A 12,732-nucleotide genomic window follows, 5' to 3' on the forward strand; every position below is an offset into this window, starting at 1 on the left:
GCTCAGTGAGATGAGCCGAGATGTGTAGTCCGTGGAAGAGGCCAGTGCATTTATGTGTTTTGTCATGGTCAGCTCAGCTTCACGATGTACCCCCATGGTTTTTACTTGCTTGAGGATAGGGATGGTGGTACCATCTATGCAGATGGAGAAGGAGGGGTCTAGGTTATTTAAGAAATAGGGAGAGCTGACTATGAGGAGCTTGGTTTTCTCATCATTCAAGCACAAATTGTGTGTGGCCATCCAGTTTTGTATGGTGCTGTAGACCGAATTGATGGTATGGGTGTCATTAGAGATGTTGCCTGTAATGGGAATGTGTATTTGTGTGTCACCTGCAAAGTTGGTGTATATGACACCCAGGGAGTCCAGGAGGTCAAAGAGAGGCATTGTGTAGGTGCTGTAGAGCGTGGGTGAGAGACAGGATCCCTGCAGCACACCATGAGGGGCTGGCGTGGGATCGGCGGCTGCTTCCCCTATGAACACTCTAGTGGTACGGTCGCTGAGGAAGGAGTGAATCCAGGCAGTGGCATTCAGAAAGAAGTGGAAGTGCATTTGCTTAGCCCCAGATCATTTCCAGACCTAGCAACATCCCTGGGTTAAACTATAGCTGGCACCTGCTCATTGGGGTTGATGGATGCTCTGGCTATCATGACTTCATAATCCATCAGAGTGTGAGACAATAAGTGCCAGGGCTGAGCCCTGGCAAACACCTCCACAAATTAGGCACTGTTATGCCCATCACTCATCCATGGCACAGAAAGGTGTAGTGGCGGTCAATAGTAACATGCAACTGTATAAACCAGTCAACCCAAAGGGGCTGTCCTTATTTCATACCTTAAACGGAACATGCTGATCTTCTCTTTGAATCACGTCAGCGACACTATAGCAGCTGCAGCACCAGAGACGGTTCACCAAACTAAACACAGAGTTCTAACTAGGAGAGCTTCTAGAGCGAGGTAACATTTCAGTCAGAGGCGGACAGCAGAAGGAATCTCGTAGGAGCAGGCAAGAACAAACAGCATGAGTGGGATGCGCGGGTATTGACCTTGCAGGCGGGGACGCAGTGTTACCCGCATCCATCCATCCATCCCTCCCTCCACCTGTGGACCGACTGAAAACACAACCAACATCAGAGAGGCACTGTGGGCAAGGCAAGAGAAACGAACGCCTCGACCAGAATACGTGAACGAGATTCATTCGAAATCAATGGAAGCTCAAATCACTACACAAACGTTTCACTAAAGACATTCAAGATACGCACTCGTCAGTCACAGCAATTAAAACATGCTAACGTCACATCAAAATACTTACAGGACCACTTTAATTACCAAAACATCAGTTTTGCCATTAAAAAAGCCAGGGCGTTTCTTTCCATTGGATGGAGCTCATGCGTACAGACCCCACAGAATTAGACGAGTGGCATATGAGAAAAAATGTTAACCAAAGTTAAAAAAAAAAAAAAGAGCAATCATTTTATCTTTATTGTCCCATTCAACTATCTTAGTGCTGCCAAGAATGTTTCAGCGCCAGTAGGGATGATTTATGCAACGACCAAGTCAGCATTAAAACGCACACTGGAAGAACCGACTGCAGTGTGCTGGCTGCAGCCACAGCTGATCATGGAGGTGCGCTCATAGGTCAGACCGGACAGAAGAACCGAACTGGAAGGAAGGATGGGCTCTCTTCGGCGGGTCCACGGCCGCCGGGGTAGACCCGTTCCGGCGCTCGATGAGCCCTAAAGCAGACGGCAAGATGACTATGATTGCAGATAGTCTGTACACCGCACAAGGAAGGGAAAGTCTACCCCCGCAAAGGCAGAGCGTGTCTGCAGTGATGCATGACGTCTTAATCCGGGAGGATGCCACGCCCATTGAGTGTGCGCCTCCCGCTCTGTTAACGGCTGGCGACATCGCACGTCTAACAAAGTTCAGTCTGCCAACAACCGGCAACAGTCGAAGTAAACACTGACAATCGTTGTGGCTTTTGGAATTATCTAGACATTAGCCACGCGCTGGCAATTAGCCAAATATTGCCCATCAAGTACTTCCATCAGGTGCCCAGTTGTAACATGAAACGCTCTGGTGCTCAGTCACGCCATATGATAGACATTGTTGATATTATATACCAGCAGTTATTGCATTCAAAAGAAAGTCCAGGTACTGTTTAACACTCGTATCATTTATAGAGATTGCAGAGCCAAGATATCCAAAAGCTTAAAGTTTTACCCCGGTTTTACCTATAAACTATGGTACAGACGTGCAGGGAGGCTCACAAAGTCGGCTAAGTAGGTTAGCAAAGGGACATAATCAGTTTTTCTGTTTATATTGTTGAAAAGGAAGGCAGAAGATACCTGAAGTCAGTGCCTTAAGTGGCACTGGAAAATGAGAAGGGGCTCATAAGGTGGTGTGGACTAACGGCGGAGGGAGGTCGCCTGCTGGCTCGTTAGGCCATGGACCCTTGATGAGCCCGGCTTTATGGGCTAAAGGCACCGCTACCAGGCAGCCCTATGTAGAGATCACCACCCTCCACCCCTAGTAAGGCACTCTCACCCTGCCTTTAGGGAGGGTGCTGATTTCTGCATTTATTTACTAACGGCTTGCCTGTCAGGGGACAGCGCCTCGCCTTTTAGGCCTTAATGGCGACACTTCCCTTGGCCAGGCATCATGCCTGGGGAGGGACAGCAGTGCCATTATGGCTGAAAAGGTGAGCCCTCTGGAAGCCGAGAATGATCAGGAGCGTCAGGCTTTAGAACAAAAAGGCCACACCTTTTCTTTGATAATGTTGGTGCAGGAACACAGGCATCTCTTGAATGAAGGAATTCCTCGCAGGTGCCAGTGCCACCGTTATGGATTAAAGGCATTTTCTTCTGAAGCCAGTGGCCAACGAGTGATTCCAGAAATCATCCAAGGCTGGAGCCAGGGAGGCACTGTTGTCCTTGATCGTTCTGGAGAAGAAAGGGAGCACATGTATGGAGAAGACTATAATAGAGAGGACTTGTCTAGAGACCTCATCCGGTGCTATGGATGAGAAAGAAGAGAGAAGGGGTTAGGTGGGGCCAGGGGAGGCCTGAGAGAAGGTGGGGTGGGGAGTAGAGGAGACTGAGTTTAGGTTATGAAGTAAGAGGCTGGTGCAGTGCAGAGGATCAGGGATGACAAAGGAGAAGTAGAAACTGCAGAGGGTTTGGAAAGTTTGTTGAAAATTTTTAACATTTCAACAGTGTTGTTAGTGGACCCAGAGATGCAGGCTTGCATTTAGGCCTTCTTCTTCGAGCGGATGGAGAGTCTGTATTGCCTTTGGAGCAGGCAGCAGGACAGTCTGTCATAGGCTGCGCTTAAAGCCTGCCGATTCTGCTCAGCAGCTCTTCACTTCTGTTTCAGAGAGGCTAGGTCGGAGTCATACTAGGTGTTACGCTTGGAGGCAGGCTTTATGCAGATTCTCATGACAGGGGCAATGATATCAAGGGTGTTGGAGATGGAGAGGTGAAGTTTAGCAAGGGCTGAGTCAGTGGCCGGAGTGGGAGGGGGAATGAAAGTGGAGGCAAAGGCAGCAACTGACACTCGCTTCATCGGTCCAATGTCGGAGGAGACAGACTGTGGGGGCAGAGGCTTAGCAGAGGGACCCAAGAGATCCAGGTGAGAGGACAGATGAGCATGGTCAGACCAGGAGAGAGGTGTAGTGACAGGGTTGGAGAGTTATTTCTATTTATTTATTTATTTATATTGCGCTGTAGGCATCGGGCGCAACAATTACACACTTATACGAACAAGAAAAACGGGAGAGTGGATCCGAGGACAGGCAAGAGTTAGTTAGTAAATTACTTAAATAAGAAGGTTCTCCATGCTTTTCGGAAGGACATTGGGCTTCATTCCGACCCTGGCGTTAACCAAGGCGCTGTTGATGCCGTTATTTTTCCGACTCCGCCATGGTGAATGGCGGAATTACCGCCCCATTCCAAGGTTGGCGGGGTCGGTAATTCCCCATTCACCATGGGCCCTTCCCCATTCCCATTTTTGCCCCATAGGGCTCAATGGGAATGGGGAAGGCGCTAATTACGGCACCGTAAATTACGGTGCCGTAATTAGCTCCTAGGTCCCTTTGCGGGTTGGTTTTTTAACGCCTGCAAAAAGCAGGCGTTAAGTACCAACCCGCAAAGGGAACTCGGAATAGGGCGGTAAGGGTTTAACGGCACCAGTCTCGTTACCGGTGACCGTTAACCCTTACCGCCCTACTCGGAATGACCCCCATTGTATTTTCTTACCGGATCTTCCCAGACAGTTTCAACGTTTGAAACCAGGACAAAGCACCTGCACCAAATTGGAGGACCCCAGTGATCTGGTGGGAATGTAGCGAGGAGTCAAAGATTTTAAATACAGGGGAGCTGTTCCAAATAGGCACTGATGGACCATGGTGCAAACCTTAAAGTTAATACACTCCCATATTGGTAGCCAATGGAGGTCCCTCCTCTGATCTGAGATATGGGCCCTTCTCGGGAATCTCCTGATGATGCGCACAGCATCATTCTGGAGGGTTTGTCATTTTTCAAACTGGAGCTAGAGGCTACGATTATTAAGGAATTACAGTAATTGAGCTTTGAAAGAATAGTGGCATGGGCGATGATTAGGCAGTTCTTTTCAGTAATGTAAGGGCAGATTTTTTAAGCAGGTAAAGGTGATAATTCCACTTCTGGCTAACCTGGTTGACATAGGCTGCACTTAAGGAGCCCTCCAACTGGATGCCCAGAGTTCTTATGTTGCTTTGTACTGAAATTATGGTACTCCCAATTTGAAAGCTTTTACAGTCTGGGCTTAGTTTGGACAAAGCCTGCCGTGAGCCGAAGATGAGGAGCTCTGTATTGCTACCATTGAGACATAGCCAGTTTTTAGACATCCAAGACTCGATTTGATCACTAGTACTAGCAAGAATAGCAGTGTCGTGGGCATAATCACAGCTGACTTCAAGGACTAGCTGGGTATCGTCAGTTTAGGTTGTAAAAAATACACCTGATTTAAACAAGCTGCATATAAATTATGCTACAGATGGTATATGTCCCCCTACAGATTACACAAAATAAACCCAGAGTATCCCCAAACTGCTGGAGGCAATGTGGAGGGAGAGGAGATCTATTCCACATGTGGTGGTCATGCCCCAAGGCAATTTCCTATTGGAAGGAGATACTGGGACACATCAAAGACATTACTGGCAGGGACTCACCTCTCTCACCTAAGGTGATCCTGTTGGGAGCGGGGGCAGAGGGATTATATGCAGCATCGGGACACATGGCCACCCTAATAACACACTTATTATCAGCAGCATGTGTAACGCTCACCTGATTCCAACGGAGGCGCAGGTCTGGCTTCGAGTGCTGATGCTCCTTCAATGGTGAAGCGCAGGACTCTGAAGATGGACAGGAAGGGCCCCTCTACTCTGGCTTCTCCGGCTCGCAGGAATATTCCCCTGTGCGTGAAAAGGGAGTATTACCTACTGACTGAGTTATGCTCAAGCCTCCCACTCTCTTCCAACCCTCCACGATACCCTTCCACGATTCCCCGTGAAGTCTCACCTTAGGGTCAGGAAGGATGAGCTCTCCATCCTGCTTCTGATGCAGGGGCGCGTTGAAACCCAGTTACTTCACTGGTTTGAGGATTGATGGGAGTTCAGGTAAGCTAGACTATTCAGGTAAGGCTCTGTATCAGGTAAGCTTGACTATTCAGGTAAGGCTCTGTAAAAGTTCTGTTGCAAGTTCAAAAGTCCAAGCTTAATAATAATGTTCATTGTCTTTTTCCCCTTAGGGGCCGGGGTTCGGAATGCCGGAGATATGGCGCCGACCCGAAGTGAAACGTGCAGTTCCAGTAAATGACAGCTAAATTCTGGATGAGCGCTCGGGTAATGTCTTTGCATTCGCTCATTCAATGTCTTTGTCTTTTTTCCCCATAGGGGCCGGGGTCCGGAAAATGCCTGGAAGCGGCAAGACCCGAAATGAAATGGGAATGACCCAACAGGTAAGACTTAGAAGGAAAACTGAGCTTTTCCTATTCCCTTCCTTCTCTCACCTTGTTCTTGTCTTTTTCTCTCTAGGCGCTGGGAAGTGGCTTTGGATCCGGATGATCGCTGCTGAAGATGGTGGCGTCCAGGATAGGTGAGTGAAATGCAGCGCTGCAGTGATCGTAGCGAAATGCTTTTAAAATGATGTCTTCCTTTTCAGGATCGTCGGTGTGATGGCTCCGTGGTGCTGATTTAGCAGGTAAGGTCTTTTGTCTCCCTTTGCAGGTGACCCAGGATACTGACAGGCGTGGCTGAGGTCCAGATGCAGGAGCTGACACGGTGAGCGTCCAGCTGCGAGGAGCAGAACAACGCGAAGCGTGAGTTGCTGATCGGGTGTGGTTTAAATAGCTTTGGAAGAAGTTCCAAGTGTGTATCCTTCCTCCGATCAGGTATGTATCCTTCCCCGACCACACCCGGGTGGAAAGTAGTCCCACAGGTAAAGTAGTTCCATTCAGGCCTCAAGAGGGCCTGGATGTGGCAGCATGGTCTGCATCAGGTAAGTGCACATTAAAACACTTGAACACATGACTAGCTTTATGAGCCTGGCGCCAGAGGTCCAACATGAGCCTGGCGCCTAAGGCGCCAGGACAGCGTCCAAAGGGCCCCAGCTTGGGCCCGCTGGCACTCCCCTGGGGGAAATGATGCCTGCCTCTGGGGTTGCTGGGTCGGACCTGGCTCCTTGGAGGTAGGCATCATGACAGTACCCCCCCTCAAGGCCCCTCCCAAGGTTCTTCCCTCCGGGGGTTTTGGCTTGTTCGGAAATCTCTGGTGAAACCTTTGTACTAATCGAGGTGCGTGGACATGGTTACTAGGCTCCCACGATCTCTCCTGAGGTCCATATCCCTTCCAGTCAACAAGATAGAAGAGTTTTGACTTTACCATCCTGGAGTCTAAAATGTCTTTAACTTCGAATTCTAATTCCCCTTCAATTTGAACTGGATCTGGAGGCTTGGACAATCGGGTTCCTGGTTGTACTGGCTTCAAAAGTGATGCATGAAAAACTGGATGAATACGCATGTTGGACGGTAGATCCAGTTTAAAGGCCACTGGGTTGATTATAGCCTTGATGGGATAAGGTACTATGAATCTGGGATTGAAGGTTTGCGGGCCCTTGAGGGGTAAATGTTTAGTTGCTAGCCATACCTGGTCTCCTACTTGGTAAGGAGGAGTTTTCCTTCGGTGCAAATCAGCGTTTTCTTTATACTTTTTCTTGGCTTGCTGTAAATGAGTTGCAGCTTCTTTGAAGGCTCGGGTTATTGTGGAATGCAGATGATTTACTGTAGGCATTTCCAGGGTCAGAGGTGGATCTAGGTCAGAGGTCCGAGGATGGTGACCATACAAAGTATAAAAGGGGGTTTGTCCGGTTCCAGAATGCACTGAATTGTTGTATGCATATTCTGCGCTCCAAAGGATGTCTTTCCAATTTAACTCGGATTGGTGTATCATGCACCAAAGATATTGCTCGAGAGTCTGATTGGTTCTCTCGGTTTGTCCGTCGGTCTGGGGGTGGTGGCTGATAACCGCACATCTATTTGTGCTAGTTGGCAACACTTCTTCCAAAAATGGGAGATAAATTGACTTCCACGATCCGAGACTAATATGGAAGGGAAACCATGTATGCAAACTATATTCTCCAGGAATTCCTTGGCCAAGGTGGAAGCTGAAGGCAAACCCTTTAAAGGGATAAAGTGGGCCATTTTGGAGAATAGGTCTACAATTACAAGGATTGTGTTGTAACCAGCACAAGGAGGCAGGTCGGTTATAAAGTCCATTGACAGGGTGTGCCATGGTGCCGGTGGAATATCTAAGGGTTGAAGTAGGCCGGCTGGCCTTTTCTTTTGAGCCTTGTTTTGGGCGCAAATTCCGCAAGACAGAACAAAAGACTTTATGTCTTTTCTCCAAGAAGGCCACCAGAAGTGGCGTTTGATTTTTTCCTCCATTTTAGCGATACCAGGGTGTCCTTCCATTAAAGATTCATGATGATGGGCAATAACAAGTTCTTGCAATTCTTTACTTGGCAGAAACAACCGCTCCTGGAAGTAGGGTAAGTCATCCTTAACGGTGTAATGAGGACCATTTTGACTCCATTCCAGTAAGGTTGAAGAGTCTAGAAGTTGTTTTACTTGCGTTTGGATGTCCTCAATAGTTTGCAATGAAGTTAAGCCTAAGATTCTTTGCTCAGGTATGATGGGCACAGGTTCTAAGCTCGAATTAGGTTCTTCCATGCCAATCCGGGATAAGGCGTCCGCTTTTCCATTCTTGCAGCCAGGGCGATAGGTAATTACAAAATCAAATTCCGCAAAGAATAGAGCCCATCGGAGTTGTCGTGAAGATTGAGCTTTGGCCGTCTTTAAATACTGTAAGTTTCTGTGGTCCGTAATTACGGTGATGGTGTGTCTTGCCCCGAGAAGGTAGTGACGCCAAGCCTTGAAAGCAGATTTGATGGCCAGTAACTCTTTATCGGTAATTGCGTAGTTGATTTCAGGAGGAGAACATTTTCTGGACCAAAAGGCCACTGGGTGTAGTTGGTTAGTTTTTGGGTCTCTTTGCGACAGGACAGCTCCCATGGCCGAACTGGATGCATCGGTTTCCACTATGTACAGGAGATCTGGGTGCGGGTGCTTCAATACAGGTGCAGAGGTGAATTTGGTTTTCAGGTCCTGGAAGGCTTGTTCGGCCTTAAGAGTCCATTCGAAGCGTTTGTTTTTCTTTAGGAGAGCGGTGATGGGTTGGACTGTTCGGGAAAATTCTGGGATGAATCTTCGATAGAAATTGGCAAAGCCGAGCATGCTCTGAACTCCCTTCACCGAGCTAGGAGATGGCCATTTGAGGATGGCGTCCACCTTTCGCGAGTCCATTCGGACTCCTTGAGGTGTCAGGATGAATCCGAGAAACTCAACTTCTGTGGTATGAAAAACGCATTTTTCGAGTTTTGCAAATAGTCTGTGCTGGCGCAATTTCTCAAGAACTGCCCTAACATGTTTTCTGTGATCAGATTCTGAAGAAGAGTACACCAGGATGTCGTCAATGTAAACAATGACACAGACATCGATAAGTTCCCGAAGAACATCATTCATAAAGTACTGAAAGGCGGCAGGTGCATTGCACAAACCGAAGGGCATCACCTGATATTCGCAGAGCCCAAATTTGGTGCGGAATGCAGTCTTCCATTCGTCGCCTTCTTTTATGCGCACCAGGTGATAAGCTCCTCGGAGATCTAACTTGGTGTACACACAAGCGTCTTTCACCTGGTCGATAAGCTCAGGGATCAAGGGCAGAGGATAACGATTCTTAATCGTTATTTGATTTAGGGCGCGATATACACGTTCTAAGGTTGCCTTCTTTTTTCGGCACGAAGAACAGAGCTGAAGAGACAGGAGACTTGGACGGGCGAATAAAACCATTGGCTAGGTACTGATCTAAATACTGACGCAAATGCAGGTTCTCAGGTTCCGTAAGAGCATAAATCCTACTACAAGGTAGTTGAGCATTGGGTACCAGATCGATTTGGCAATCATAAGACCGATGGGGAGGTAATGTGTTAGCCTGTTCTTTCTGAAAAACGTCTTGGAATTCTTGGTATTCTGACGGTAGCTGTACAGGGGTGGAAGTTGCTGGGGATAGACCCATAGCTGGATTTCTTGGATAACAAGTTGGCTCACAATCAGGAAAACTTATCTTCTTTGCTCGCCAGTCAATTCTGGGATAATGTGTTTCTAACCAAGGAATTCCAAGAATTACTTGAAATTGTGGGGCCTTGATCACATCAAACACGATTGCTTCCCGATGTCCATCCTGACCCACCAGTGTCACTTCAACAGTGGAATGCGTTACAGGCCCTGAGGCTATTTCGGTTCCATCTACTGTAGTAATGACATCTTGGGTTACTTTCGGGCGGAGAGGAAGCTTAATCCTGGAAGCCAATTCACGGTCTATGTAATTTCCAATAGTTCCACTGTCGATGTATGCTTTTATAGCATGCAACTGCTGAGGCTGTTTTGGATCCACGAGCACCATTGGCATGACAAACTGCGAGGTCAAGAGTTAGTTTTCAAGCTCGGCAAGTGGACCCCTACACTTGTCGGGCTAGGTCATTTCCCGAATCAGGTGTCAATAATTCGTTATCAGTAGCTCCAACCACCGTCTTAAGTGGTTTAACTGGACAATTTCGAAGAAAGTGACTGGAAATCCCGCAATACAGACAAAGTTGCATTTGCCGCCTTCTCTCTCGTTCTTTCTGCGTTAATGGTCCTTTAACACCACGGATTTGCATAGGTTCAGATACGTCGGTACTCTTGGAGTTAGCGTGGGTTTTGATCGGTACTCGGTTTTCATACTTGAACCGATCTGCTTTTCTATTTTGAAGTCTGTGATCAAGTTGAACCACCAAGTCTATGTAGTCTGCGCAGACCTGGGGTGGGTTTACTATCTGAGCTAAAACATCCTTAAGCTCTCCGCGCAGGCCTCGATGAAACAATGTGGTCCTTTTGTTTTCTGGCCATCCAGTTTCCACAACCAGTCTGTTAAAGGTGGCAATGTAGGGCAGAAGATCCTGATTACCTTGTCGTAAGGATAGCAGTTCGTTATCAAGGGCCTGTCCTTGAGAGTGTCGAGCGAACAATCTTTCCATGCTGGCCTGGAAGCCCTGGAAATTCTGGAGAATGGGATCATCCTGATTTACCAATGGAATAGACCAATCGGCAGCACTGCCACTGAGGTAAGATAGTATAAAGGCTACCTTGGTCTGGTCGTTAGGGAAGGCTCTGGGTCTGCATAGAAAGTGTAAACGACATTGGTTCATAAAGACGGCATATTTCTTGGGATCCCCCGCAAAACGTTCAGGCGGGGCCAAAGGCATGTGTCCAGGTAGATTCATTTGTACCGGGTTATTCAAACCCATTGATGTGGAAATGTCTCCGGAATTAGGTAAAGGAGTGTGCCCTGCCTGGGCCTGTAATAACCTTTTGCCTAGGTCATCTGTTCTTTCCTTGGATAAGATCAGTTTTCTTTTGAGAGCGTAAGTCTCCTGGCGGGCTGAGTGCACCTCTGCCCGTAATTCCCCCAAAAGCTGGGCCAGCTGGTCAGTCTCGGAAGTCTCCATAGCGCCCGGGTGGGAAATTGTGGGTAGGCTTCGCGTTCTGTAACGCTCACCTGATTCCCACGGAGGCGCAGGTCTGGCTTCGAGTGCTGATGCTTCTTCAATGGTGAAGCGCAGGACTCTGAAGATGGACAGGAAGGGCCCCTCTACTCTGGCTTCTCCGGCTCGCAAGAATATTCCCCTGTGCGTGAAAAGGGAGTATTACCTACTGACTGAGTTATGCTCAAGCCTCCCACTCTCTTCCAACCCTCCACGATACCCTTCCACGATTCCCCGTGAAGTCTCACCTTAGGGTCAGGAAGGATGAGCTCTCCATCCTGCTTCTGATGCAGGGGCGCGTTGAAACCCAGTTACTTCACTGGTTTGAGGATTGATGGGAGTTCAGGTAAGCTAGACTATTCAGGTAAGGCTCTGTATCAGGTAAGCTTGACTATTCAGGTAAGGCTCTGTAAAAGTTCTGTTGCAAGTTCAAAAGTCCAAGCTTAATAATAATGTTCATTGTCTTTTTCCCCTTAGGGGCCGGGGTTCGGGATGCCGGAGATATGGCGCCGACCCGAAGTGAAACGTGCAGTTCCAGTAAATGACAGGTAAGTTCTGGATGAGCGCTCGGTTAATGTCTTTGCATTCGCTCATTCAATGTCTTTGTCTTTTTTCCCCATAGGGGCCGGGGTCTGGAAAATGCCTGGAAGCGACAAGACCCGAAATGAAATGGGAATGACCCAACAGGTAAGACTTAGAAAGAAAACTGAGCTTTTCCTATTCCCTTCCTTCTCTCACCTTGTTCTTGTCTTTTTCTCTCTAGGCTCTGGGAAGTGGCTGTGGATCCGGATGATCGCTGCTGAAGATGGTGGCGTCCAGGATAGGTGAGTGAAATGCAGCGCTGCAGCAATCGTAGCGAAATGCTTTTAAAATGATGTCTTCCTTTTCAGGATCGTCGGTGTGATGGCTCTTTGGTGCTGATTTAGCAGGTAAGGTCTTTTGTCTCCCTTTGCAGGTGACCCAGGATACTGACAGGCGTGGCTGAGGTCCAGATGCAGGAGCTGACACGGTGAGCGTCCAGCTGCGAGGAGCAGAACAACGCGAAGCATGAGTTGCTGATCGGGTGTGGTTTAAATAGCTTTGGAAGAAGTTCCAAGTGTGTATCCTTCCTCCGATCAGGTATGTATCCTTCCCCGACCACACCCGGGTGGAAAGTAGTCCCACAGGTAAAGTAGTTCCATTCAGGCCTCAAGAGGGCTGGATGTGGCAGCATGGTCTGCATCAGGTAAGTGCACATTAAAACACTTGAACACATGACTAGCTTTATGAGCCTGGCGCCTAAGGCGCCAGGACAGAGGTCCAACATGAGCCTGGCGCCTAAGGCGCCAGGACTGCGTCCAAAGGGCCCCAGCTTGGGCCCGCTGGTACTCCCCTGGGGGAAATGATGCCTGCCTCTGGGGTTGCTGGGTCGGACCTGGCTCCTTGGAGGTAGGCATCATGACAGCACGAATGACATTGGCACAACGGTGGAAAATGGTAGAGGGCCCGACGACACCATGGTGGTGGGTGAAAATATGGGGAGTAATGGCAATGGAGAAGGTAACTGCCATAAGAAC

The 12,732-nt window shown here is 48.4% G+C and overlaps 1 protein-coding gene across 1 annotated transcript in view; it reads right to left on the minus strand.

The window, feature by feature from the left end:
• Positions 1-12,732, minus strand: part of BSN (bassoon presynaptic cytomatrix protein) — a 1,737,600-nt gene that overhangs the window by 973,138 nt on the left and 751,730 nt on the right. The window lies entirely within an intron of this gene.

This window comes from Ambystoma mexicanum, chromosome 2p (assembly GCF_040938575.1).
Source record: "Ambystoma mexicanum isolate Mex_15411 chromosome 2p, UKY_AmexF1_1, whole genome shotgun sequence".
NCBI classification, from domain to species: domain Eukaryota; kingdom Metazoa; phylum Chordata; class Amphibia; order Caudata; family Ambystomatidae; genus Ambystoma; species Ambystoma mexicanum.